The sequence below is a fragment of the Scyliorhinus torazame genome, chromosome 2, assembly GCF_047496885.1.
Source record: "Scyliorhinus torazame isolate Kashiwa2021f chromosome 2, sScyTor2.1, whole genome shotgun sequence".
Taxonomy (NCBI): domain Eukaryota; kingdom Metazoa; phylum Chordata; class Chondrichthyes; order Carcharhiniformes; family Scyliorhinidae; genus Scyliorhinus; species Scyliorhinus torazame.
In genome coordinates, this window is record NC_092708.1 from 252646544 (window position 1) to 252671834 (window position 25291).

The 25291-nt window shown below is 48.3% G+C and overlaps 1 protein-coding gene across 1 annotated transcript in view; it reads left to right on the top strand.

Annotated features, from left to right (window-relative positions):
• The first annotated feature begins 385 nt into the window (after positions 1 to 385).
• LOC140397364 (transmembrane protein 121) overlaps positions 386 to 25291 on the top strand; it is a 142937-nt gene continuing 118031 nt past the window's right edge. Inside the window, exon 1 of the mRNA XM_072486150.1 lies at positions 386 to 894. The gene's annotated coding sequence lies outside the window, so the exon portion shown is untranslated. The remainder of the gene's footprint in view (positions 895 to 25291) is intronic.

A 25291-nucleotide genomic window follows, 5' to 3' on the forward strand; every position in this document is an offset into this window, starting at 1 on the left:
TAAGTCTGTCAGTATAAATAGTGGCCTATTGATGTTATATGCAAAGCAGCAAGTTACAGCCATCCTCTCTGAATACGCCTTCAGAGATCCGGAAGATGAGAGAAGGGAATGGTTCTCTCCCTCTGCCCCCCCCCCCAAAAAAAAACCTGCATAATTAATTCCAGGAACCCAGTTCATTGCTGCTCTGCTCCCCCCCTGCAGTATTAATGCCATTAGGACGGAGAAGAGGCTGGACCCGTTTATCATGAATCAATCTACAAAAGACTTCTCTGTTCCACCTCAGGCCGCAGGGGTGTTCCGTCAGAGGAGCCCACATGCTTGATTTTAACTCTTTGGCGCTAAGCTCCAGGGTCTGGCATTGTGGGGGGAGTGGGAGTGGAAGGCTGGGCTGGCGGAATGTTGGTATTCATCTTGCAAATGACTGCGTTCAATGTGAGTGAAAGCTCCAGATTGTGAGAGGGGGAGGGAGAGAGGGAAGGAGGGATGGCTGGAAGAACACTGATCTTAGGCAGTGCAAGACAGTGTGACAGTCTTTCATACATAAGCAAATTGCAGATAAATTATGCACATTGAACTGCACAGAGTCAGCTCCCAGCCTCGTTCAGTACCACACGGCAGGAAAGGAGCAGGAGCCAAGGAAGCAGCGAATGCTGAGACAGACAGAGCGAGAGACTTGATTTGAAAAGGGTCACTCTGTGAGGGAGACAGAAACCAGCTCAGGATTCCTGCCTCTGTCCTGAATGCCTCACAGGAAACCTATCTAACCGGGATTCCTGCCTCTCGGGGTGGGAAGATTACAAATAGCCTCTCGTCGCGCCGACAGTGGAATTGGGAAGCTCCGCCAATGTACTGAGTCCCGCGGATTTAAAACAAAACACACACCACAGGCATCCGGTAAGAGCAACGCGCGATTTTACTTGGATTGTGGAGGGTGGCAGAGCTTTTTCGGAATCAGAGAGCCACATTCTTCTTTAGGGGGCACATCCACCCCCCACCCCCCCCCCCCCCTCCCAGCCCCTGCACCTTGTCTCTATCTGTGCCCCTGGGTAACGTACTCCATCCAGTTGTCACACAGCAGACAGCCTCTTCCTTATCCCAGTCCCACACATTCTGACTGGGGTCTGTGTGTGTGATCTATTTTAAAATCGAGGAATTCTGACCTTTGGAAGGACTCTGAGCATCCAGAGGGGGGTTTACGGGAATGAATGAATGGAAGCTCTCAGGATATAATGGGCAGGAGGAGGCAGGGGCGTCGGATGCACAAGGTTCCATCTGTTTAAAAGCGTTTGAACTTTTATTTGAATGCTGTTGTTACACGGAATCCTGTCCAGTAGACGAGCCCCTGGGCTCAGCTTCACACAGTGGAGATGTTCAAGTCACAGGTCTGTCCCCAAAAATGATTCAGGGAGATTAAGGATTTAGTTACCCCCTCCCCTCCTCTCCCATTTAATTACATTTTAGACTCAACAATGCAACAAGATTACTGTCAGATGTATACACTCATGTGTACAGCAGGAGAGAGAGCTTTCTGGGTTAAAATGGGGGTCCTCCCCACGCCACGTTTAGGTTGTTGATTCCAAGATTCGGGAAAACGCCAAGTTGATTTTTAAAGCGCAGTTAGGCAAAGTTTTCTAGGAGACCCCCCCCCCCCCGACATTCGTTTGACAAGCCTACAAACATGGTAGCAGACAGCGCCCAGTAGTCCATGAGGTGCAATGATGACACTGGGAGCTGCCCAGCTCCCTGGATCTCCCGCCCTCCCTTGGAAGAGCTCCGGGTGGACTGCCCTGAGTTTTCTACAGCTGTCTCTCTTTCTCGTCTGGAAGCCCTTCTGGAAGGGCTGCATTGCAAGGGCCGGGGCAAATGGTTTGCGGTTAGCCCATTGGAGAGGGAGACAAGCAGCTGAGCGAGTGTTCAAATGCTTGCTTTGCAAAAAGAGTCGACCGAAATCATTTTTCATTTTGTAAAAGTCAGGGGTTCTATGTGGAAAAAAAAGTTGAGACATGTTTGATTGAATTCACAATAGGTGGCAGTACTGAGTCGTGAGGGGGGTGGGGTGGGGGATAGAGACATGTGTAATTCAGTTAAAAGTCTTAATATCCCAGGCTGAAACAATTCTTTTTTCTAATAAATGTTAGAATACTCAATTCATTTTTTTCCCAATTAAGGGGCAATTTAGTGTGGTCAATTCACCTACCCTCCACATCTTTGGGTTGTGGGGGCGAAACCCAGGCAAACGGGGAGAATGTGCAAACTCCACATGGACAGTGACCCGGGGCCGGGATCGAACCTGGGACCTCGGCGCCATGAGGCAGCAGTGCTAACCCACTGCGTCACTGTGCTGCCCTAGGCTGAAATAATTCTCAAACAGGGGCAAGATGCTCATTAAATCTCCATGTGTTGGTGACTGAACTTGAGTGGGAGGTGTATTTTTCTTATTTAATGATCAATCGTAAGTAAACTTGCCGCAAAGATGCTACATTAAAGAAACCTTGTGTAACTTGTAGAAGGCAGTGAGAGAATAGTTGTATGTCAGGATGGGACGCAAATATATGTCACGCATCCGTTTGCCCTGTGGGAACGGCACCTCAGCACTGTGCACAGCTCTCCTGTAAGTACTGTGTAAGGTTAGGCGCTGTTCATTAGCTACTCCATTACTCCCCATTGTAACACAGAGGCTTCACCGCACAGTGTGTCTGAGATTTTAATGAAGTGCCCTGCCCTCTCCACTGCACAACGTGGTACCAAGAGGTTTCTGTGACTCCCCCTGAAGGGAAGTCAAATAAGCTGCGCCGCAGACCTTTTTCCCCCGGTTTGTATGTGTTAATGAACCCATTATTTAATTTGCCGAAGGGGGCCTGTAAATGGATCGAGGCACTCAATGTTCGTTGTTTTGATGAAATCAGGTCATTTCACAGGCATAATCAGCTCTCAGAAAACACTCCAATGCAAAATTAAATCCACAACAAACTGCCTTTAGTGATTCGCTTTGTGTTTGAAAAATCAGGGATGCCTTCAGCAGTTTGCTGCAAGCTGGTGTCTGAACATACAGATTTACAAACTTGTGTGCTTGCACGTGAGTGCTTTTTGACCAGTGAATAAGCTCTTGGATGCCCTCCTTCGGATCACCATTTTTCACAGGATCCCCCAAACACTGAACCCGTTTCGGAGGGGGTTTAGTTTCTGAGAGCAGGATTAGCATCAGTAGAGATACAGCCAGCAACACGCTGGGAGGAGTTACTGAGTGACTCAGTCCCTAAATCTGCCAACATTTAGTCAATAATGTAATTTAAAACTGTGTTCGATAGTTCACCTAGCGTGGAATGTTTCTGAGTGATGTCAAAGGATTTTTTCGTCAGAATTAATCATTCCTTTTTTTAATAGCATATTTAGTTTTCAGAAGTGATATTGATGGTCCCAGAGGAGGTTCTCCTCTTTGAGAGCTGACTGTGTCGTGTTATGTACTCTGGGATAACACAGGCTGCAACTGGATGCAGCTTTAACCAAAAGATACTCCATACCTTGAAGTTAGTTCAATCTGATTTATTGAACCAGTAGCACAGTTCTCTGAGTTCGACTCTCTGCTAACTGTCATCTCAGGGTACCTTTAAGAAATGGATGTTTAAGCAATGTACCTTTTAAGAAATGCAGTGATGTCAGAGTGTGGGTGGAGCTTGATTTTAGTTCAGCCATTTTGCAGTTTAGTTCCAGTTTTGAGAAAAAGAGCTTGGGGTGTGTCTGTGTTTGCAATGAGCTGGATCTGCTGTGATCTCTGCCATGAAAGACTATCTCTGGATCATTTGGGTGATTTAAACTCATAAAGGTAAAGCCTTTAATCTGATGTGTTTCTGTTTAAAGGTGTTAAGTCTCATGGATGCTGAAAGGAATAACTGAAGGATTATGTAGTGTTGTGATATTTTCGGGGTTATCTTTGAAGTAAGGGGTGTTAAGAGATCCAATGTTTATTTAAGAGGTTAAGTTGAGTTCATGGAATAAACATTGTTTTGTGTTTAAAAACCCATGTGTCCATAACTGTAATATCACACCTGGAGAACAAGCCGTGTGCTCGGAAAAGCAACAAATACATTAAAGGGGGAGGTTGGTTGAACTCCATGATACATTTTGGGGTTCTGAAAATGCCTCGCCCATAACAATTGGGGGCTCGAGGGGGATAAAAGTCTATCTATTGGATTGTTTTTTGTGAACTTAAAGACAGTGAAGGATTGTTGCTTTTCCGATGTGGTATTTTAGGTTAAGTGGGGAGTGTTGTGGACAATGGCTCTTTCAGCGGCTCAGAGGTTTTTGGGGGTGGGGAATGACACACTCAGTACCTTATGGACAGAGACTAAACGCAGACTGTTGGGTCTGGCAAAAACATTGCAGTTAACATTACCTGACAAAATGCGAAAAGTTGAGGTCATTATGGCGGTGGTTAAGCATTTAAAGTTGCCTGAGTTACCGTTTGACTCATTGGAAATGACTAAAATTCAGTTGCAAATTGAACAAATGGAACTTGGGAAAGAATTAAAGTGGCTTGAATATGAGAGTGAGAGAGAGGAAAAAGAGAGAAAAAGAGAGAGAGGAAAAAGAAAAGGAGAGAGAAGAAAGGAGAAAAGAAAGAATAGCCCTAGCAGAACAAAAAGAAAAAGAAAGGGAGATACAGGTCAGGGAAAAAGATAAAGAGAGGGAGTTTGAACTTCAGAAAATGGCCATGAAACATGACAATCAGTTAAAATTGGCAGACGTAAAGGGAAACGTACAGTTGGATGATAGTGATGAGGATGAGGAGAGTGAGAAAGAGCGTCATAATCGAAGGCTTGATGAGAATCTATTTAAATATGTCCAAACATTGCCAAGGTTTGACGAGAAGGAAGTGGAAGCCTTTTTCATTTCATTTGCTAAACAACTGAAATGGCCACAGGACATGTGGGTATTACTGATTCAAACAAAGCTGGTAGGTAGAGCTAATGAAGTGTTTGCATCACTACCGGAGGAGGTATGTGGAACATATGAGGAGGTGAAGAAATCCATCTTAAGTGCATATGAGCTAGTGCCTGAAGCTTACAGACAAAGGTTTAGAAATTTAAGGAAAGAATTTGGTCAAACATACATGGAGTTTGAAAGGCTCAGAGTAATTTTGATAGGTGGATAAGGGCTTTGAAAATAGATCAAACGTATGAAGCTCTGAGAGAAATTATACTTTTGGAGGAGTTTAAAAATTCAATTCCTGATGTAGTGAGAACTCATGTGGAAGAACAGAGGGTTAAAACTGCGAGATTAGCAGCAGAAATGGCAGATGATTATGAATTAGTTCATCAATCAAAGATTGGTTTCCGACATCAGTTTCAGCCGGCGAGGGATAGAAACTGAGGACATGACAAATACTCAAATGGTAAAGGTAAAGGTAATCTGATGGGAGACAATAAAGAGAGTGTAACTCAGATTTAAAAAGAAATTCAGGAGGGTGGAAAAGAGATGAAAAGTTTCAAATGTTTTCACTGTAATAAACTAGGCCATGTAAAGTCACAGTGTTGGTGGTTGAAGAAAAGCACTGGGAAGGCTGATGTGGTAAAACAGGATAAGACAGTGGGATTTGTGAGAGTGGTAAAGGAAAGCCCAAGGGAAGCGAAGGAGGTGCAAATGATTGTACAGCCTGTTCAAGAAGTAATTGTTAAGAAGGTGCCAGATGTCTTTAAAGAATTTACTTGTGTGGGTAAAGTTTACTCGTGTATCAGGAAGAGCAGGTAAAGAAGTCACAATTTTAAGAGATACAGGGGCCAGTCAATCTTTAATGGTAAGAGATGAGGAATTATGTAGTTTGGGACGAATGTTGCCAGAAAAGGTGGTGATATGTGGAATTCAGGGTGAGAGGAGTAGCGTTCCGTTATATAAGGTAAGATTGGATAAGTCCAGTGAAGAGTGGTGAAGTGGTAGTAGGAGTAATAGATAAACTATCTTGTCCAGGAATACAGTTTATCTTGGGTAATGATATAGCTGGATCGCAGGTGGGAGTGATGCCTACTGTGGTTGATAAATCAGTGGAAAATCAGACAATTGAAGGACGAATATCCTGGGATTTTTCCGGATTGTGCAGTAACAAGGTCGCAAAGTCACAGGTTAAGACAAGAGGAGAAATCAAGGAGTGATGATGAGGTTGAAGTGCAATTATCAGAAACGATTTTTGATCAGAAGGTTGAAAAAGAACAAGAACAGGTGGAGGATGAGGCGGATATTTTTAGTTCAGGAAAATTGGCGGAGTTACAACAGAAAGATGTAGAAATAAAATGGATATATCAGAAAGCATATATGGAAGAGGAATCTGAGAATATAGCAGAGTGTTATTACCGTAAAAGTGATGTCTTAATGAGAAAATGGAGACCTGTACATATGCAGGCAGATGAAAAGTGGGCAGAAGTTCATCAAGTAGTATTGCCGGTTGGGTATAGAAAGGAGGTGTTGCGAGTTGCACATGAGGTACCAGTGGGAGGTCATTTGGGAATAAGGAAAACTCAAGCTAAAATCCAGAAACATTTTTATTGGCCTGGACTACATAAAGATGTAGTTAAATTTTGTCAATCATGTCAACATGTCAAGTGAGAGGGAAACCTCAAGCAGTGATAAAACCAGCGCCCTTCATACCCATTCCAGCATTTGTGGAACCTTTTACGAGGGTCCTAATTAATTGTGTAGGACCGCTTCCTAAAACCAAAAGTGGGAATCAATATCTTTTGACTATAATGGATGTGTCTACTAGGTTTCCAGAGGCCATTCCAGTACGTAATATTACAGCGAAAAGGATTGTGGAGGAGTTACTTAAATTCTTTACTAGATATGGACTACCCACAGCAATTCAATCGAATCAAGGATCAAATTTTACTTCAAAGTTATTCAAAGAAGTTATGGAAAGCTTAGGAATAAAACAATTTAAATCAACTGCGTACCATCCAAAACCGCAGGGAGCGTAAGAAAAGTGGCATCAGACATTAAAGACAATGTTGAGGGCGTATTGTCCAGAGGATTGGGATAAAGGAATCCCATTCGTATTGTTTGCAATTAGGGATGCACCAAATGAGTCTACCAAATTTAGTCCTTTTGAACTAAGTTTTGGTTATGAGGTAAGAGGACCACTTAAATTGATCAAGGAAAAATTGGTGGGTGAGAAATCGGAAATTACACTATTGGATTACGTGTCAAATTTTAGGGAACGATTAAATCGAGCAGGTGAATTGACTAGACAACATTTGAAAGTTGCACAAAATGTGATGAAACGGGTAGCGGACAAGAAATCCAAAGTTCGTAGTTTTGTCAGTGGGGATAAAGTTTTAGTGTTGTTATCAGTGGTAGGTGAGCCTTTAAAAGCTAGGTTTTGTGGACCGTATCAGATTGAAAGGAAATTAAGTGAGGTGAATTATGTGGTAAAAACATCAGATAGAAGGAAGACTCGCCGAGTGTGTCATGTGAATATGCTTAAAAGGTACTTTGAAAGGGAAGGAGAGAAAAATGAGGTTTTAATGATTCTAACTCAAAGTGATGAACCAAATCCAGATGACTGTAAATTTGAAATACCTCAAATTAAATTGGAAAATGAGGATGTTTTTAAAAATCAAGATGAATTGTTAAGTTACCTTCCAGAGGAAAAACGAACTGACCTGAAAGAGTTATTGATATCACATGGGCAAGTTTGTAGAGATAAATTGGGAAGTACTAAAATGGCTATATCTGACGGAGATGTGGGAAATGCTATTCCTATCAAACAACATCCATGTAGACTTAATCTTTTAAAATTGGCACAGGTTAACAGAGAGATTGAGAGTATGCTTAAAAATGGCATAATTGACGTGGGCTGCAGTCAATGGAGCTCACCCATAGTAATGGTACCTAAACCACACGGTACACAACGGTTGTGTGTGGACTATCGAAAGGTGAATGCAGTTACAAGAACGGATTCTTATCCTGTCCCGTGTTTGAAGGATTGCATTGAGAAATTGGGACAATCTGCTTTTATTTCCAACTTCCAGACAAGGAAAGAACATTTAAAACATTGTATGGAATTCCTCGATCGACTTCAGGCGGCGGGTTTGGTGATGAACCTAGCCGAAAGTGAATTTGGAGAAGCCCAAGTCACTTTCCTTGTGGAGTTTCCAATACCCTCAAGACGAAGGGAAATAATGCGATTTCTTAGCATGAGTGGATTTGATCGAACATTTGTGCAAAAGTTTTGTGGCATGATTACTCCACTGATGGGCTTGCTAAAGAAACGTCACAAATTTCAATGGACAGCGGACTTTCAACAGGCATTTGACTGCCCAAAAGCTGTGGTAACCAATGCTCCTGTATTGGAGAATTGCAAGGGGTTCTGTGGTCAGATTGAACTAAAGTATCTGATTCTAAAGAGAAATGCTGAGGAGTAGAGGAATGGATGGATCGTGCAGAGACTTTGTTCAAAGAGACTGTCAATCAAGAAGGTTTTCGGTTGGAGGAAGAAGAGCGAAGAAAAATGGACTATATTATTATACCTGTTTGAGTGTGTTGTTGTCTTTAAATGAAAATGTATATTTACTGTGTGCATTTCTTAGTGAATGGTGCAAAAGTGAAAAAAGAAACCATCTTGAAGTTGATGGTTTTTTTTTCCAGGGGGGAGGTGTCATGTGAGGGTACCTTTAAGAAATGGATGTTTAGCAATGTACCTTTAAGAAATGCAGTGATGTCAGAGTGTGGGTGGAGCTTGGTCATTGATTGAACTCGATGATACATTTTGGGGTTCTGAAAACGCCTCGCCCATAACATAACCTAAGTGTGGTTACTCTGAACCAGACTAGCTCTTAGCCACGTGCTGGAGGTGTGATACTGTACATACATCCTGACTCACTCTGTAGCTATTCATCAAGGGAAAGAGACGGAGTGTGAGTGCCTCGTGCCTTTTAAAGTGAGATACCACCCCTGAGTGTCCTGCCTGCTCATTGGTCATGTCCTGTTCTCTGAGTTCATTAGCTGCCTGCCTGTATATCATTATCTGCATGTCTGCATATTATGGCATCTCCCCTTTTTTATGTTTTGTTGGCACATGGGAACGTACTTATATGTGGCATATATTAACATATTCACAAGCGGTGGCATATCTGAACATATTTACATGTGAAGACAGACAGCTGTCTAATGTGAGAAAACAGAACATAGCAAACAAAACAAATGTTCATAAGTCCAGTCTCTGGTGCTTGCGTCTGATCCTTGTCGACCGCCGGAGAGGTGGCGGTGGGGACGACGGTGCCTTGACAGGCGGGATGGAAGCCTGACTGGTGGCCTCATAGTTCGAGGTATCAGGAGGTGGCAAAACAACGGACGGAAACGGAGAAGAAAGCGGTTGCGGGCAGGCAACTTTGCGCAGTGAACGTCTGTTTCGTCACACAACAGAACCATCAGCCATACGTACAACATACGAGCGGGGCGCAGCCTGTCGAACAACGACAGCTGGAGCAGACCAGCCACCATCCGATATCTTGATCCTGACAGTGTCTGCCGGGGATAACACGGGCAAATCGGTGGCATGAGCATCATAGCCCTGCTTTTGCTGGTTTCGGAGTTGCTGCACCTTCTGCAGCACAGGGAGGTGATCCAGGTTGGGCAAGTTTATGGCTGGAAGTGTCGTTCGCAGGTCCCTGTTCATCAGGAGTTGAGCCGACGATATGCCAGTGGACAGTGGGGTTGCCCTGTACGCAAGCAGTGAGAGGTAGATGTCAGAAGCAGAATCCGTGGCCTTGCAGATGAGCTGTTTCACAATGTACACCCCTTTTTCTTTTTTTTTAATAGACAATTTTATTGAGGTATTTTTGGCATATAAAACAATGACATTGTATCGTACTGTACAGAAAGAAAAGCAAATAACGCATAGTGCAAACCACGACTCCATTCTCGCAAGGATCTGCTGAAACCACCCCCTACTCTACTCTACCCTAGCCCCCCCCCCCCCCCCCCCGCTGACGATTAATTCTCCGCGAAGAAGTCAATGAATGGCTGCCACCTCCGGTGAACCCTGATAGTGAACCTCTCAAGGCGAACTTAACCTTTTCTATACCGAGAAAGCTCGCCATGTCCGATAGCCATACTTGGGTCTTCGGGGGCTTTGAGTCCCTCCATGCCAACAGTATTCATCGTCGGGCTACCAGGGAAGCAAAGGCCAAGATGTCGGCCTCCTCCTCCTGGACTCCCGGGTCCTCCGACACCCAAAGATTGCCACCTCACGACTCATTACCACCCCAGTTTTCAAAACCTGGGACATGATGTCCGCGAATCCCTGCCAGCACCCCGAGTCTAGGGCACGACCAGAACATGTGTACATGGTTAGCCGGCCCACCGGCGCATCTGGCACACTTATCCTCCAGCCCGAAGAATTTACTCATCCGGGCCACCGTCATGTGGGCCCGATGTATGACGTTAAACTGGATCAGACTGAGCCTGGCGCATGTTGCGGTCGTGTTTACTCTGCCCAGAGCTTCTGCCCAAATATCGCCCTCCATCTCCCCCCAAGCTCCTCTTCCCACTTAAGCTTCAGGTCCTCAGTCTGTATATCCTTGCTCCCATTAGTTCTTTGTAAATATCTGAGACTCTATCCTCACTTACCTCTCCCCTAGAAACTACCCTGCCCTGCCTCCCCTCTGGCAGGAGGCGTGGGAAGGATGGCACCAGTCGGCGCACAAAATCCCGCACCTATAAGTATCTAAAGTCATTCCCTCTCGCCAGCCCAAACTTCTCCTCCAATGCTCGGAAAGCTCCCTTCCAGGAACAGATCATCCACCCTCACAATCCCCGCCCTCCGCCACAGTCGATACCCACCATCCATGTTCCCCGGGGCAAATCGGTGATTGCCGCAGATTGGGGTCCACACTGATGCTCTCACTTCCCCTATATGCCTCCTCCACTGGCCCCAGATCCGCCACCATTATAGGGCTGGTGGAGTACCACACCGACGGGAGCGGCAGAGGCGCTGTAACCAGGGCTGTCAAACTGGTGCCCCTGCACGAAGCAGCCTCCATCTGCTCCCAAACCGACCCCGTACCCACCATCCATTTCCTTATCATCGCTATGTTGCCCGCCCAGTAGTAGTTGCTGAAGTTCAGCAACGCCAGCCCTCCTTCCCCTCTGTTCTTTCGAGCATCACCTTCATCATCCGCGGGGGCTTCCCCGCCCAGACAAATCCCAGGATAATTTTATTCAGCCTCTTAAAGAAGGACCTCGGGATGAAAATGGGGAGACACTGAAATATGAACAAGAATCTCGGGAGAATCGTCATCTTAACAGTCTGCACCCTCCTCGCCAGTGACAGCGGGAGCGCATCCCAACTCCAAACCTCCTCCCTCACCCGTTCCACCAGTCGGGACAGGTTGAGCTTATGCAACTTGCCCCAGTCCCGTGCCACCTGTATCCCCAAGTATCTAAAGCTTTCTCCTACCAGCCTGAACGGCAACCCCTTCAGCCTACTCTCCTGCCCCCTCGCCTGAATTACGAACAACTCGCTCTTAGCCATGTTCAATTTATATCCTGAAAACCGGCCAAATTCCCTCGGGGTTTCCATGATTCCGTCCATCCCCGCCATTGGGTCCGATACGTATAACAGCAGGTCATCCGCGTATAACGAGACTTTATGTTCCACTCCCCCCTCGGACCAGCCCTTTCCAGTCCCTTGAAGCTCTCAGAGCAATTGCCAGCGGCTCTATGGCCAGCGCGAACAGCAGAGCGGAGAGAGGGCAACCCTGTCTTGTCCCGCGGTGCAGTCTGAAGTAATCTGATGTCATCCTGTTCGTCCTTACACTAGCCTCTGGGGCCTGATATAACAACCTAACCCAGTCAATGAATCCCTCCCCGAACCCAAACCTTCCCAGCACCTCCCATAAATAGTCCCACTCAACCCGGTCGAAAGCCTTTTCGGCATCCACTACCTCTGCCTCCCTGCTCTCCGGGGGCATCATAATCACATTGAGCAGCCTCCTTAGATTGGCCACCAGTTGCCTGCCCTTTACGAACCCGGTTTGGTCCTCCGCAATCACGTCCGGTACACAGTCCTCAATTCTAGTCGCCAAGATCTTGGCCAATAACTTAGCGTCTGCGTTATCCCGTTTCAGAATAAGCGAAATAGTGGCCTGCGACATCGTCGGGGGTAGAACCCCTCTGTCTCTTGCCTCGTTAAAAATCCCGACCAGCACCGGCCCCACTATCTCGGCAACCTTTTGTAAAACTCCACCGGATACCCATCCGGCCCCGGGGCTTTACCCGACTGCATGACCTTCAGGCCCCCCAATACTTCTTTGATCCTAACCAGGGCCCCCAGTCCGTCTACCAACCCCCTACCCACTCTTGGAAAGGTCAGTTCGTCCAGGAATCGCCTCATCCCCTCCGGTCCCTGGGGGATTTCCGAAGTGTACAGCTTACTATAAAAGTTCCTAAACACCTTGTTCAGCCCTGCCGGGTCCCCCACCAGATTTCCCTCCCCATCCGCTATCCTTCCTATCTCCCTAGCCGCTTCTCTCTTCCTTAGTTGTTGCACGAGCATTCTGCTGGCCTTCACCCCATGCTCATAAATCGCACCTTTTACCTTTCTCAGCTGCTCTACAGCCTTGCCTGTAGTCAGCACCCCGAACTCGGCCTGCAGCCTCTGTCGTTTCCTGAGTAACTCTGGCCTCGGGGACTCTGCATAGCTCCTGTCCGTCCGTAAAATTTCCTGATCCGGTCGGTCCGTTTCTGCCCTATCTGTCCTGACCCTATGAGCCCGGATTGAGATCAGCTCCCCTCTCACCACTGCCTTCAGTGCCTCCCAGAGCACTGCTGTTGAGATTTCTCTGGTATCATTTACCTGCAGGTAATTCTGCATGTATCTCCTGAGTCTCTCACACACCGCCTCGTCCGCTAGCAATCCAACTTCCAACCTCCATTGTGGGCTCTGAAAGCTATCCTTACAAATCTGTAGATCTACCCAGTGCGGAGCATGGTCCGATATGGTAATTGTCGAATATCCTGCCCTCACCAACCCGGCCAGCAAGTCCCTACTCATGGCAAAGAAATCAATTCGGGAATACACATTGTGGACGTGGGAGTAGTACGAAAACTCCCTCGCCGATGGCCGGCTAAATCTCCACAGATCAGCTCCTCCCATTTGCTCCATGAACCCTCTCAGTTCCTTTGCCATTGCTGGCAACCTGCCCGTTTTTGAACACGACCGACCAGGCTCGGGTCCAGGACTGTGTTAAAATCCCCACGCATGATCAGTTTGCGCGAGTCCAAGTCGGGGATCTTCCCTAGCATCCTCCTAATAAAATCCACATCGTCCCAATTAGGGGCATACACACGAACCAAGACTACTCTCACCCCTTCGAGCTTACCCCTAACCATAATAAATCTGCCACCCCCATCCACAACTGTACCCCCCGCCTCAAATTGAACCCATTTATTAATCAGGATCGCAATCCCCCTAGTCTTAGTGTCAAGCCCTGAATAAAAGACCTGACTAACCCAGCCCTTCCTTTACCTAACCTGGTCTGCCACTTTCAGGTGCGCCTCCTACAGCATGACTACATCCGCCTTCAGAACCCGTAAATGCGCGAACACACGCGCCCTCTTCACTGACTCGTTTAGCCCTCTAACATTCCAGGTGATCAGCCTGGTTGGGGGGCACTTCGCCCCTCCCCCTTTGCCGATCAGCCATCCCCTTTCCTTGGCCAGCCCCTCCAGCCATGTGTCGCGCTTCCTCTGGCCCGCCTCCTGGCCGGTTCTACCCATGACCTCCTCACTGTTGCCATGTCCAATTTCCATCCTCGTCAGCAGATCAACTCCCCCCCCCCCCCCCCTAGCGACACCATCCTACCACCTGACCCCTGCTCTAATCTAACTATATGAACACCCCCCACCTGGCTTCCGTTGACTAGCCCGCCCAGCTAGTCTGGTGGCTCCCAGCTTCGGCTCCAGCGCGTCTCTCACCCATTGTTCCCCGGCTCCCCTCCACCCTGCCCATCCATCCATACCACTTCCCCAAACCGGCCCTGCTTAAACAAATACTCTATACAAGTCAGAGACGTCCCCAACAATAGTGCAATTTAAATCAAACAAATAGAGATAAGGGGCGGGATAATCGCCGGCGGCTGGCGTGAATCCCGCTCCTGCCGGTTGCCGAATTCTCCGGCACCGGATATTCGGCGGGGGTGGGAATCGCGCCGCGCCGGTTGGCGGGCCCCACCCGGCGATTCTCCGGCCCGCGATGGGCCGAAGTCCCACTGCTGGAATGCCTGTCCTGCAGGCGAGAATCAAACCACCTTTTGAACGGCGGGACAAGGCGGCACGGGCGGGCTCTGGGGTCCTGGGGGGGGGCGCGGGGCGATCTGGCCCCGGGGGGTGCCTCCACGGTGGCCTGGCCCACGATCGGGGCCCACCGATCCGCGGGCGGCCTGTGCCGTGGGGGCACTCTTTTCCGTCCGCCTTCGCCATGGTCTCCACTATGGCGGAGGCGGAAGAGACCCCCTCCATTGCGCATGCGTGGGGATGCCGTGAGTGGTCGCTGACGCTCCCGCGCATGTGCCGCCCGGCAAAGTCATTTCCGCACCAGCTGGCGGGGCACCAAAGGCCTTTTCCGCCAGCTGGCGGGGCGGAAATCAGTCCGGCTCGGGCCTAGCCCCTCAAGGTGAGGGCTTGGCCCCTCAAGATGCGGAGAATTCCGCACCTTTGGGGCGGCGCGATGCCGGACTGATTCGCGACGTTTTTGGCACCGGTCGGCGGATATCGCGCCGATTGCGGAGAATCCCGCCCAAGAAGTACCAGGCACTCTCAGCCCTTCCCCCCCACACACAGAAAAAGATTGCAAAAAAAAAAATTCCCCGAAACCCCCATTATAACCACACCTTTTTAATTATTTCCTTTTTTATTTTCCCCCTACCAAAACTCCAGCCAAACAAGAAACCCAAAAAGGAAACATTCAGGGAAACCACGAAAAAGAACAAGAAAAACTCATCGCAACCAAAATACATCCACCTAAAAAGGTCGAAAAAACGAAAAGAACAAACCCAAGCATGTAGGCATCTCGCAAAGCGAGAGGGAGAAACAAAATAGACTTAAAAGTTCTACCATGAGTCCAAGAGTCCTCAGCTCAGGGCCAGCCCTTGCTTCTTAACAAAGTCCATCGCCTCCTCGGGTTCCTCAAAATAGTGGTGCTGGCTCTCATACTTAACCCACAGTCGCGCCGGAAAAAGCAGCCCGAATTTCACCTTGTTCTTGTACAAAATCTCCTTCACCTGCCTGTAGCCTCCCCTCCTCCTGGCCACCTCAGTGCTCAGGTCTTGGTAAACACGCAGGGTGCTATTGTCCCAGGTACAGCTTTGTGTGCTCTTGGCCCATTGAAGTACCCGCTCCTTATCCAGGAACCTGTGGAACCGGACCACCATCACTCGTGAGGGACCCCCTCGCCGCGGCTGCCTCACCTGCACTCTATGTGCCCTATCCACCACCGGAGGGCGAGGGAACACCTCGTTCCCCAGCAGCTTCTGAAACATACTCCCCACATACACGGCAGCATTCAGCCCCCTCCGGGAGGCCAACGATTCTTACATTCTGCCGGCGAGATCTGTTGTCCAGGACCTCCAGCCTTTCCAGGATCATTTTTTGCTGATCCCGCAACCTCCAAATCTCCACGTCCGCCACCGTTTGAAAGTTGGCCTGCTCCTCCACCGTCTTCTCCAGCTCCTGGATCTTCTCAGCCTGGGCATCCAGCCTTTTCTCCATTCGGTCCATCGACTTCTGGAGCGGCTCAAAATTATCGTGCTTCAGAGGTAAAAAGCCCTCCTGCATGGCCTGTAGCAGTTGCTCCATTGTAGGCTGGGCTGTCGGCGCCTTGCTCTGGACATCGGGCATATTGGTCTCTCTCACAGCCTCCACCGTGGCCTTGTTTGACAACTTCTTCTGCTGTTTACGGTCCCTCCAGCTTAAGTCCATACAACTCTGTATGGGTTCAGTGCCTGAGTACTATTGCTTTCCAGTTCCGCGCACAAAAGCAAAAAAAGTCAGGGGAAAATGTGTGACCTACTCCCTCATAGCCGCCACCGGAAGTCGTGCACCCCTTTTTCAACCTTTCCATTGGACCGCGGATAGTGTGGGCTGGAAGTGACATGTTTGAAATGGTACGACTTGGCAAACATAGACCACTCGTGGCTGTTGAAGCACGGGCCATTGTCACTCATGACAGTGCGGGGGATACCATGCCTGGAGAATGTCTCCTTACAGGCCTTGATGACGGTCCGGGATGTGAGGTCTGAGAGCTTCACGACTTCAGGGTAATTGGAGAAATAGTCAATAATCAACACGCAGTCACGACCATTTGCACAAAAGAGGTCGATGCCAACCTTGGACCACGGGGAGGTCTCGATTTCATGCTGCTGGAGCGTCTCCTTGCTCTGCACTGGCTGGTTGACAGGTTGCACAGTTGAGGACCATGTTCGAGATGTCCTGGCTAATACCGGGCCAGTAGACAGCTTGCCTGGCTCTGTGTCTGCACTTCTCGACGCCCAGGTGTCCCTCATGGATTTGGCGGAGCACCAAGCTCTGGAGACTGAGTAGAATGACAATCCGGTCCAGCTTGAGGAGGATACCATCAATCACCGTCAGGTCGTCCTTTACATTGTAAAATTGAGGGCACTGCCCTTTCTGCCAGCCATTGGCGAGGTGGTGCATGACACGCTGCAAGAGGGGGCCTTTGGCTGTCTCCTCGCGGATACGAACCACCTTCTCATCAGACGTTGGGAGGGTGCTAGCACACAGCCGCACCTGTGATTCAATCTGCCGGGTGATTTCCAGCGGTCCACTAGGCAATGTGATGGAGCGGGACAATGCATCAGCGATGATGAGCTCCTTGCCAGGCGTGTACACTAAGTCAAAGTTGTACCTTCTGAGTTTGAGGAGGATGCGCTGCAACCGAGGCGTCATGTCATTCAGGTCCTTGTGGATAATGTGGACCAGAGGCCTATGATCCATCTTGACAGTGAATGTTGTGAGGCCGTAGACATAGTCGTGACACTTGAGAATGCCAGTGAGAAGACCCAGGCATTCCTTCTCTATTTCACATACCTTGTTTCGGTGGGCGTCATGGCCCTCGATGCATAGGCTACCGGTGCCCAGAATGAAGTGTCATCGCGTTGAAGCAGCACCGCACCGATGCCATCCTGGCTCGCATCTGTCGAGATCTTCGTCTTCCTGTCTGGGTCGAAAAATGCCAAGACGGTGCAGTGGTGAGCTTGGCTTTCAGCTCCAACCACTCTGCCTGATGTGCTGCCTTCCACTCAAAGGCAGTGGACTTTTTCACCAGATTTCGTAGGGCCGTGGTGTGTGAGGCCAGGTTTGGGATGAACTTGCCCAGAAAATTGACCATGCCCAGGAAGCGCAACACCGCCTTCTTGTCTTCAGGGACCTTCATGGCTTCGATGGCCTTGACCTTGTCTGTGTCCGGGCGCACGCCCTGCTGAGAGATCTGGTCACCTAGGAACTTGAGTGTCGACATGTCAAAGCAACATCTGGACCTGTTCAGCTTCAGGCCATTGGCATGGACACGGGGGAATACTTGCTGGAGACGGGAAACATGCTCTTCAGGGGTCGTGGTCCATATGATGATGTCGTTCACATACACAAGAACCCCTTCAATGCCCTCCATCATCTGCTCCATGATGCGATGAAAGATCTCCGATGCTGAGACAGTGCCAAATGGCATGCGATTATAGCAGTATCTGCCAAACTGTGTGTTGAAGGTGCAGAGCCTTCTGCTGGACTCATCCAGCTGGATTTGCCAAACTCCATGTGACGCATCGAACTTGGTGAAAAAACGTGCGTGTGCCATCTCACTGGTGAGTTCCTCCAGCTTCGGGATGGGGTAGTGTTCACGCATTATATTCTTATTGAGATCCTTGGACTTAATGCAGATGTGCATTTCTCCTGAAGGCTTTCTAACACATACCATCGAGCTGACCCAGTCAGTCGGTTTGGTTACCTTGGAAATGATGCCCTGTTGCTGAAGATCCTTGAGCTGTGCCTTCAGGCGCTCCCTCAGCGGAGCCGGGACCAGGCGTGGTGCGTGGAACACTGGCTTGGCATCAGGTCGTAGCAGAATTTTGTATCTATATGGCAGTGTGCCCATCCCGTCGAACACATCCGGATACTGAGCGAGGATGTCGTCAATGCCGGCCTGAAGATCCACATTGGAGGATGTCGTTGTGTAAACCCGCTGCACGAGGTTCAGCTGCTTGCAGGCATGTGCGCCAAGTAGGGATGCCCTGTCTGGCTTGACAATTTCAAAACGTAACTGTGATGGGTGCTCCGGTTGGAGACGAGTAGATGGCAGGATCCCAGTGCCGTGATGGCGTTACCGTTGTAGTCCATGAGCCTGCAGACTGCTGGAAGGACCTTGGGGGGCTTTTTGACACGTTTGAAATCTGCCTGTGAGAGGAGGTTGGCAGAAGCACCTGTGTCCAGCTTAAACTGGATGGAGCAGTGGTTGACCTGCATCACCGCACGCCATTCGTCCGCAGAATCCACAGCGAGGATGGATTGAATTTGTGATGAGTTGGATGTGGCATATTCACATTTGGTAATGATGCCCACACAGTAGGCGGAGTCCAGGCATTCTTCCTCTGGATCCGTTGTGCTGCCAGGATCAGAATCCTGTAATCGTTGTTGCACACTCTGCACGCGCCGTCGCCCGAATTGGCAGCGCTGGCCCCTGACTGGTGGTGCAGACCTGCACAAGGCTGCATAGTGTCCAGGCTTCCCGCAGTTTAAACATCGCCTGCCTCTTGCAGGGCAGTGTTTCTTTAAGTGGGCGTTGCCGCAGTTCGAGCACGTCATGACGTCGGCATCCTGACGCTCCGCGCGTCGTCGCACATACGCAGTGCGGGTGTCGGACGCTTCGTTATCCCGTTCGCATTGCGCAAGCGTGGGGCCCCGGGAAAAGCGTGCAAAATGGCCGCTTTCATCAATGCTCAGGCGCTGCATCCGGGAGATGGCCTGCACATTCTCTGCCTCGTGGGAGGCAAGTTTCTCATTTTCAGCTGATTTGTACTCGGCATAGCGAGTTTTGGCATGCTCATGCACTGTGCATGTTTCAATCGCGACTGGCAGGGTCATATGCTTGATTTTCAGTAGCTGATCTCTCAGAGGATCAGAGTGAACTCCAAAAACGATTTGGTCTCTGATCATGGAGTCAGCAATATCACCAAAGTTGCAGGACAGCGCTAGCAGGCGGAGGTTAGTTAAGAAGGAGTTGAAAGATTCATCTTTACCTTGTAGACGCTGTTTGAATATGTAGCGCTCGAAGATTTCATTGGTGTCCACTTCACAGTGACTGTCAAACTTGTCCAGGATGGTCTGAAACTTTTGTCTTGTCCTAGCCTTCGGTGAAGTGAAAAGAGTTGAAGAGTTCCATGGCTTGATCACCCTCTGTTGAGAGGAGAAGCGCGATCTTCCTTGCATCAGATGCACCCACGAGGTCTGAAGCTTCGATGTACAGCAGAAACTTTTGCTTGAATGTCCGCTAGTTGGCACTGAGATTGCCGGAGGTCCTGAGCTGGTGAGGAGCCTGATTCTTCTCCATGGTGCCGGGATACATTCGCTGGTCATCACGGGAGGGACTGAGGTAAACCACCTAGATTAAGCAGTCTCCTGGTAGCATGTCATGTTATGTGTACTCTGGGATAACACAGGCTGCAACTGGATGCAGCTTTAACCAAAAGATACTCCAAACCTTGAAGTTAGTTCAATCTGATTTATTGAACTAGTAGCACAGTTAGCATAGTTCTCTATGAGTTTGACTCTTTGCTAACCTAAGTGTGGTTTCTCTGTCTGACTGAACCAGACTAGCTCTTAGCCACGTGCTGGGGGTGTGATACTGTACATACACCCTGACTCACTCTGTAGATGTTCATCAGTGGAAAGAGGCGGAGTGTGAGTGCCTTGTGCCTTTTATAGTGAGATACCACCCCTGAGTGTCCTGCCTGCTCACTGGTCATGTCCTGTTCTCTGTGTTCATTAGCTGACTGTGCCTGTCTGTATATCATTATCTGCATGTCTGCATATCATGACAGACTGGTGGTTATTTAACCTGAGGGTCACCACACCCCAGGTTCGATTCCCCGCTGGGTCACTGTCTGTGCGGAGTCTGCACGTTCTCCCCGTGTCTGCATGGGTTTCCTCCAGGTGCTCCGGTTTCCTCCCACAGTCCAAAGATGTGCAGTTTAGGTGGATTGGCCATGATAAATTGGCCTTAGTGTCCAAAAAGGTTAGGAGGGGTTATTGGGATAGGGTGAAAGTGAGGGCTTAATGTGGGTCGGTACAGACTCGATGGGCCGAATGGTCTCCTCCTGCACTGTGTGTTCTATGTTCTATCTCAGGCAAGCGGAAAGGTGGAGAAGGCTTCATCCTTCATATCAGCCAGTACGGGAATTGAACCCACACTGTTAGCATCGCTCTGCATCACAAACCACTCATCCAGCCAACTGAGCTAACCGACCCTCTCAATATTGATGACAAGATTCTCCTTAAAAGGGGCCCTAATGGCATGACTGCCAGTTTTAGAAGTCGATCCTGGATGGTGAGGCTTCCTCTTTAACGGTGATAGGGATACTGCTATCTAAAAGGGTTCACAATATGAAACAGAGAAACAGAGTTTCTGAAATAGAAACAGAGCATGCTGGAATCTGAAAGGCCATCGATCTGAAATGTTGACTCTGTTCCTCTCTCCACACAGCTGCTGCCTGACCCACTGAGTATTTCCAGCAGTTCCTGTTTTAATATCCCCGTTCCAGCATCCACAGTATTTTGCTTTTCGATTACATTGAGGGAACCCTCTTTTTGAAAAGGCCTCAATGGTGTAATTTCCTCTTTAAAAAGCGACTTGTTAAGAAGGGGACCCAACTCTTTGCCAAAGGGAGATTTTTTATGCAGATGGTAGGTCTCCTGTATTTCGATGTAACCATAAATTACAGCAGATTTGCGGTAAATTCCATTACAAAGAGAGCTGCTAATATTATTTTCCTTCCTGTGCTTCAGAAAAATGGTCCTGCCTGGAAAAAAAAAGCAGAGCTACTCTTCCGGTTATTAACTTGCATTCTTTTTTATTACAATAAATGATCCATGTTCAAAGTCATGAGGGGGGGGGGGGGCGGACAGAGTAGATAAGGAGAAACCGTTCCCGCTCGCAAAGAAAAAGGCTCAAGCGGGAAAGGGCATAGATTTAAGGTGATTTGCAAAAGAAGAAAATGTGATGCGAGAAAAATAGGTTTTCACACAGCAAGTGGTTTGGGTCAGGAATGTTCTGCCCAGAAATGTGATGGGGGCAGGTCCAGTCAAGGCATTCAAGAGGGCATTAGATGATTACGTGAATAGAAACAATGTGTAGGGGTACGGGGAAAAGGCAGGGGAATGGCACTGGGTCGTGATGCTCGTTTGGAGAGCTGGTGAAAAGAAGATGGGCCAAATGGTCTCTTTCAGTCTGCGATTCTGTATTGTTGAGTTAACTTGGACCTTTGTGGTAGATGTGGGAAAGTGGAACTGTTGGCTTTGTGTGGTTGAACAACCTTTTTCAGGAATTGTTGGATGGAAAAAGACTAAAGTCGATCTGACCCCTCAAATAATCACCCAATAGGAAATTGGAGTTGTTGAGAAGTTATGGAATCAATCGCTGTCAATTAGTCTCCAACAAACCCTGAAGTGAGGTGAGGAAAGCCCCAATGATAGAAAACATTGGAAATTACAGATCCAAAGGTGCCATCTCCTTCCAAGCATGTTACACATACCGTGGGTGGAATTTCTGGCCGTTCGCTGGTGGCGGGATTCTCTGGTTCCGCCGGCAACTGTGTTCCCGGCAGCGTGGGGGGCTTCAATGGGAAATCCCATTGACAAGCAGCAGGAGTAGAGAATCCCACCGCCAGCAAATGGCGGGCCAAAACCCTCCATCCTGGTGAGCAGCGGTAGGGGTCAGCCTCGCCACGGAGAATCCCAGCCCATATGTCATGTCTCAAGTTGCTCATATGCTGTATCCCAAAATATTATCTTCTCAAAAGAAATATCAAATTCCTTTGAATGAATCACTGTTACTTGCTCCATCAAGGGAGCTCATTGCTCCTCACTCAAATGATGTGTCCTGTTTTGATCATTTTCCACTTCAGGAAGATGGAGCTGAGGTAGATCGGCCATGATTTTGTTGATCAGCAAAGCAGGCACAAGTGGCAAATGGCCCATATCAGCTCCTATTCCTTTTGTCATTATGTTCCACTGTGTCGGGCAATGTGAAATAACTTGTCATGGTTGACATTATCTTGTCCTTATTGAATTCTGCAAACAGCAATGATATAATCTCTTACTGTCCTCTTTTCTACTGAGAACATGTCCAATTTAAATAATCGCTCCTCTTAATACCTCACTTCACCCCTCAACCATTCCTACTTCTCTCTCCTGCATCTTTCCAGTAGCTACAATATCCTTTTTGTAATGTGGCAACCAGAACTGTGCACACTATTCGAAGTGCTGTCACACCAATAATAGTGGCAGGACTACCAGACTATCTTGGTTCATGATTGATCTTTTAATACACCTCAACATCTGGTTTGCTTGACTCAACTGCCACCGAGCATTGCTACGATAACCTCAATTTATCGGCACCACAATCTATTAGATTTTTGTTCCCATGGTGAAACATTTTGCATTTCAACACATTGAATTTCATCTGTCTGCCCAATTCCCAAGTACATTGAAACATTCCCTTCACGTACCCTGAAGAAGAGAAATAAGAGCTGATATCATTGCTGTTTGCAGAATTCAATCAGGATTTGGTAATGTCAACTTTGGATGCTACTATCTTCATTAGCTTTGTGTCAACTTCGTATTTAAACACTGTCAGTTGCTTCCAGCTCCAGATGTTAAGAAATTAAACAAAAGAGGGCCCTAAATAGTGGGATGCCTCTGCTTTACATTATCCTATGCTGATGATGGTTAGCACTGCTGCCTCACAGCGCCAGGGACCAAGGTTCAATTCCGGTCTAGGGTAACTGTCTGGAGTTTGTACGTTCTCCCCGTGTCTGTTTGGGTTCCCTTCGGGTGATCTGGTTTCCTTCCACAGTTTAAAGATGTGCGGTTAGGTGGATTGGCTGTGACAAATTGTCCTGTGGTGTCCAGGGATGTGCAGGTTAGGTTATGGGGTTACACGGATAGGGTGGGGTGGACTGGTTGAGGGAACCTATGTAGGATGCTCATTCGAAGGGTCGGTGCAGGCTCAATGGGCCGAATGGCCTTCTTATGTACTGTAGAGATTCTATGACAATCCCTGTACAACCACAATTCTATTGATCAACCAGTTTTGGATCCACTCCAAATTATTTCCACTAAATCCCACATATTTTCAGCACCAGCCTTCCCAGAGGAACTGCACCAAAGGCCATATTCACATCCAATGACGTATCCCTTAGCAGGCTCTTCTGCCAGGCGCCCAAAGAAAAATCGTGATACAGGGCAAGATACTGCAGAAGCTGGAAATCTGAAGTAAAAACAGGAACAGCTGGAAATACTCAGCAGGTCAGGCTGCGTCGGTGGAGAGAGGAACAGAGTTTCAGGTTGATGGCCATTCATCAGAACTGGGAAAATGGGTGGAACACTAGGATGGATGCGATTGCACTACAAAGGGTGCAAAGGAGATTCACCAGGACGTTGCCTGGGCTGGAACGTTTTGGCTATGAAGAGAGGCTGGTTAGTCAGGGGTTGTATTCCTTTGGGCAGAGAAGGCTGAGGGGGGAACCTGATTGAGATGTACAAAATTATGAGGGACATAGATAGGGTAGATAAGAAGGAACTTTTACCCTTAGTGTTCGGGTCAACGAGGGGGAATAGATTTAAGGTAAGGGGCAGGAGATTTAGAGAGGATTTGAGGGAAAACCTTTTCACCAAGAGCGTGATGGGAATCTGGAACTCACTGCCTGAAAGGGTAGTAGAGGCGGGTACCCTCACAAAAAGCATTTAGATGAACACTTGAAACGCCATAGCATTCAAGGCTATGGACCCAGTGCTGAAAAATGGTATTAGACTGTCGTGATTTCATTAAATGGCGGGACAGGCTCAAGGGGCTGAATGGCCTACTTGTGTTCCTATGTTCCTAGGTGCTTAATAGCTGGCGCAGGCACAATGGGCCAAAGGGCTGGTTTAGCACACTGGGCTAAATCGCTGGCTTTTAAAGCAGACCAAGGCAAGCCAGCAGCACGGGTTCAATTCCCGTACCAGCATCCCCGAACAGGTGACGGAATGTGGCGACTAGGGGCTTTTCACAGTAACTTCATTTGAAGCCTACTTATGACAATAAGTGATTTTCATTTCATTTCATTTTGTGCTGCAAAAACTATGACTCTAAGTTAGACATGTTGTCTGCAAGTAAAAGGAGGTGGGGTGAGAAGAGCTGAAGGGAAGGTCTGTGATAGGATGGAAGGCAGGAGAGAGTAAATGACAAGAAGTTGGTGGTGTAAGGTCAAAGGGGTGGTAATGGAAGAAGTGAAGAAACAAAGGATATGTCTGGGGGAGGTGTGAATGACAGAATCAGGAGCAGCTGCTATTCAAAAGCAAAAGGAAAGAAGAAATAAGAGAGTAAAATCAAAACCTGCAAAGAAAATGTAAACAAAATGGAGCGAGGAGTGGGGCCGGGGGGGGGGTTGGTGGTGCAGGATCACAGTCTGAAATTGTTGAATTCAGTGTTGAGTCCGGAAGGTTGGAAGATGCCAAGTTGAAAGTTGAGGCGGTGGCCCTCGAGCTCACATGGATCTTCATTGGAGGACTACAGGAGGTTGAGAAGAAAGAGGTCAGAGTGGGAGCAAGATTCAGAATTAAAATGACAGAAAACCAATAAGTTCAATTGGCAAAGTCTCACTTTCCTGAACCCACGTTGGCTACCTTTCATGATCTTATCTCTATCAAGATATTCCAGCACCTTGGCTGGAATTCTCTGGCCGTTCGCTGGCGGCGGGACTCTCTGGCCCTGCAGGCCACGTACCCTCGCCCATGGGTTTCCCGGAGGTGTGGGGTATCTCAATGGGAAAATCCCATTGACAAGCGGCGGGGGTAGAGAATTCCGCCACCAGCGAAAGGTGCTACCAAATTCTCCGATAGCGGGGCGGACTCACACCGGAGAATCCAGGCCCTTATCTTTTCATAACTTTGCCCACCATGGACATCAAGCTTGCTGCTCTGTCATTTCCTGCGTTACTTTTGTAACAGGAGCAACATCTGCCTCTCTCCTGTTCCC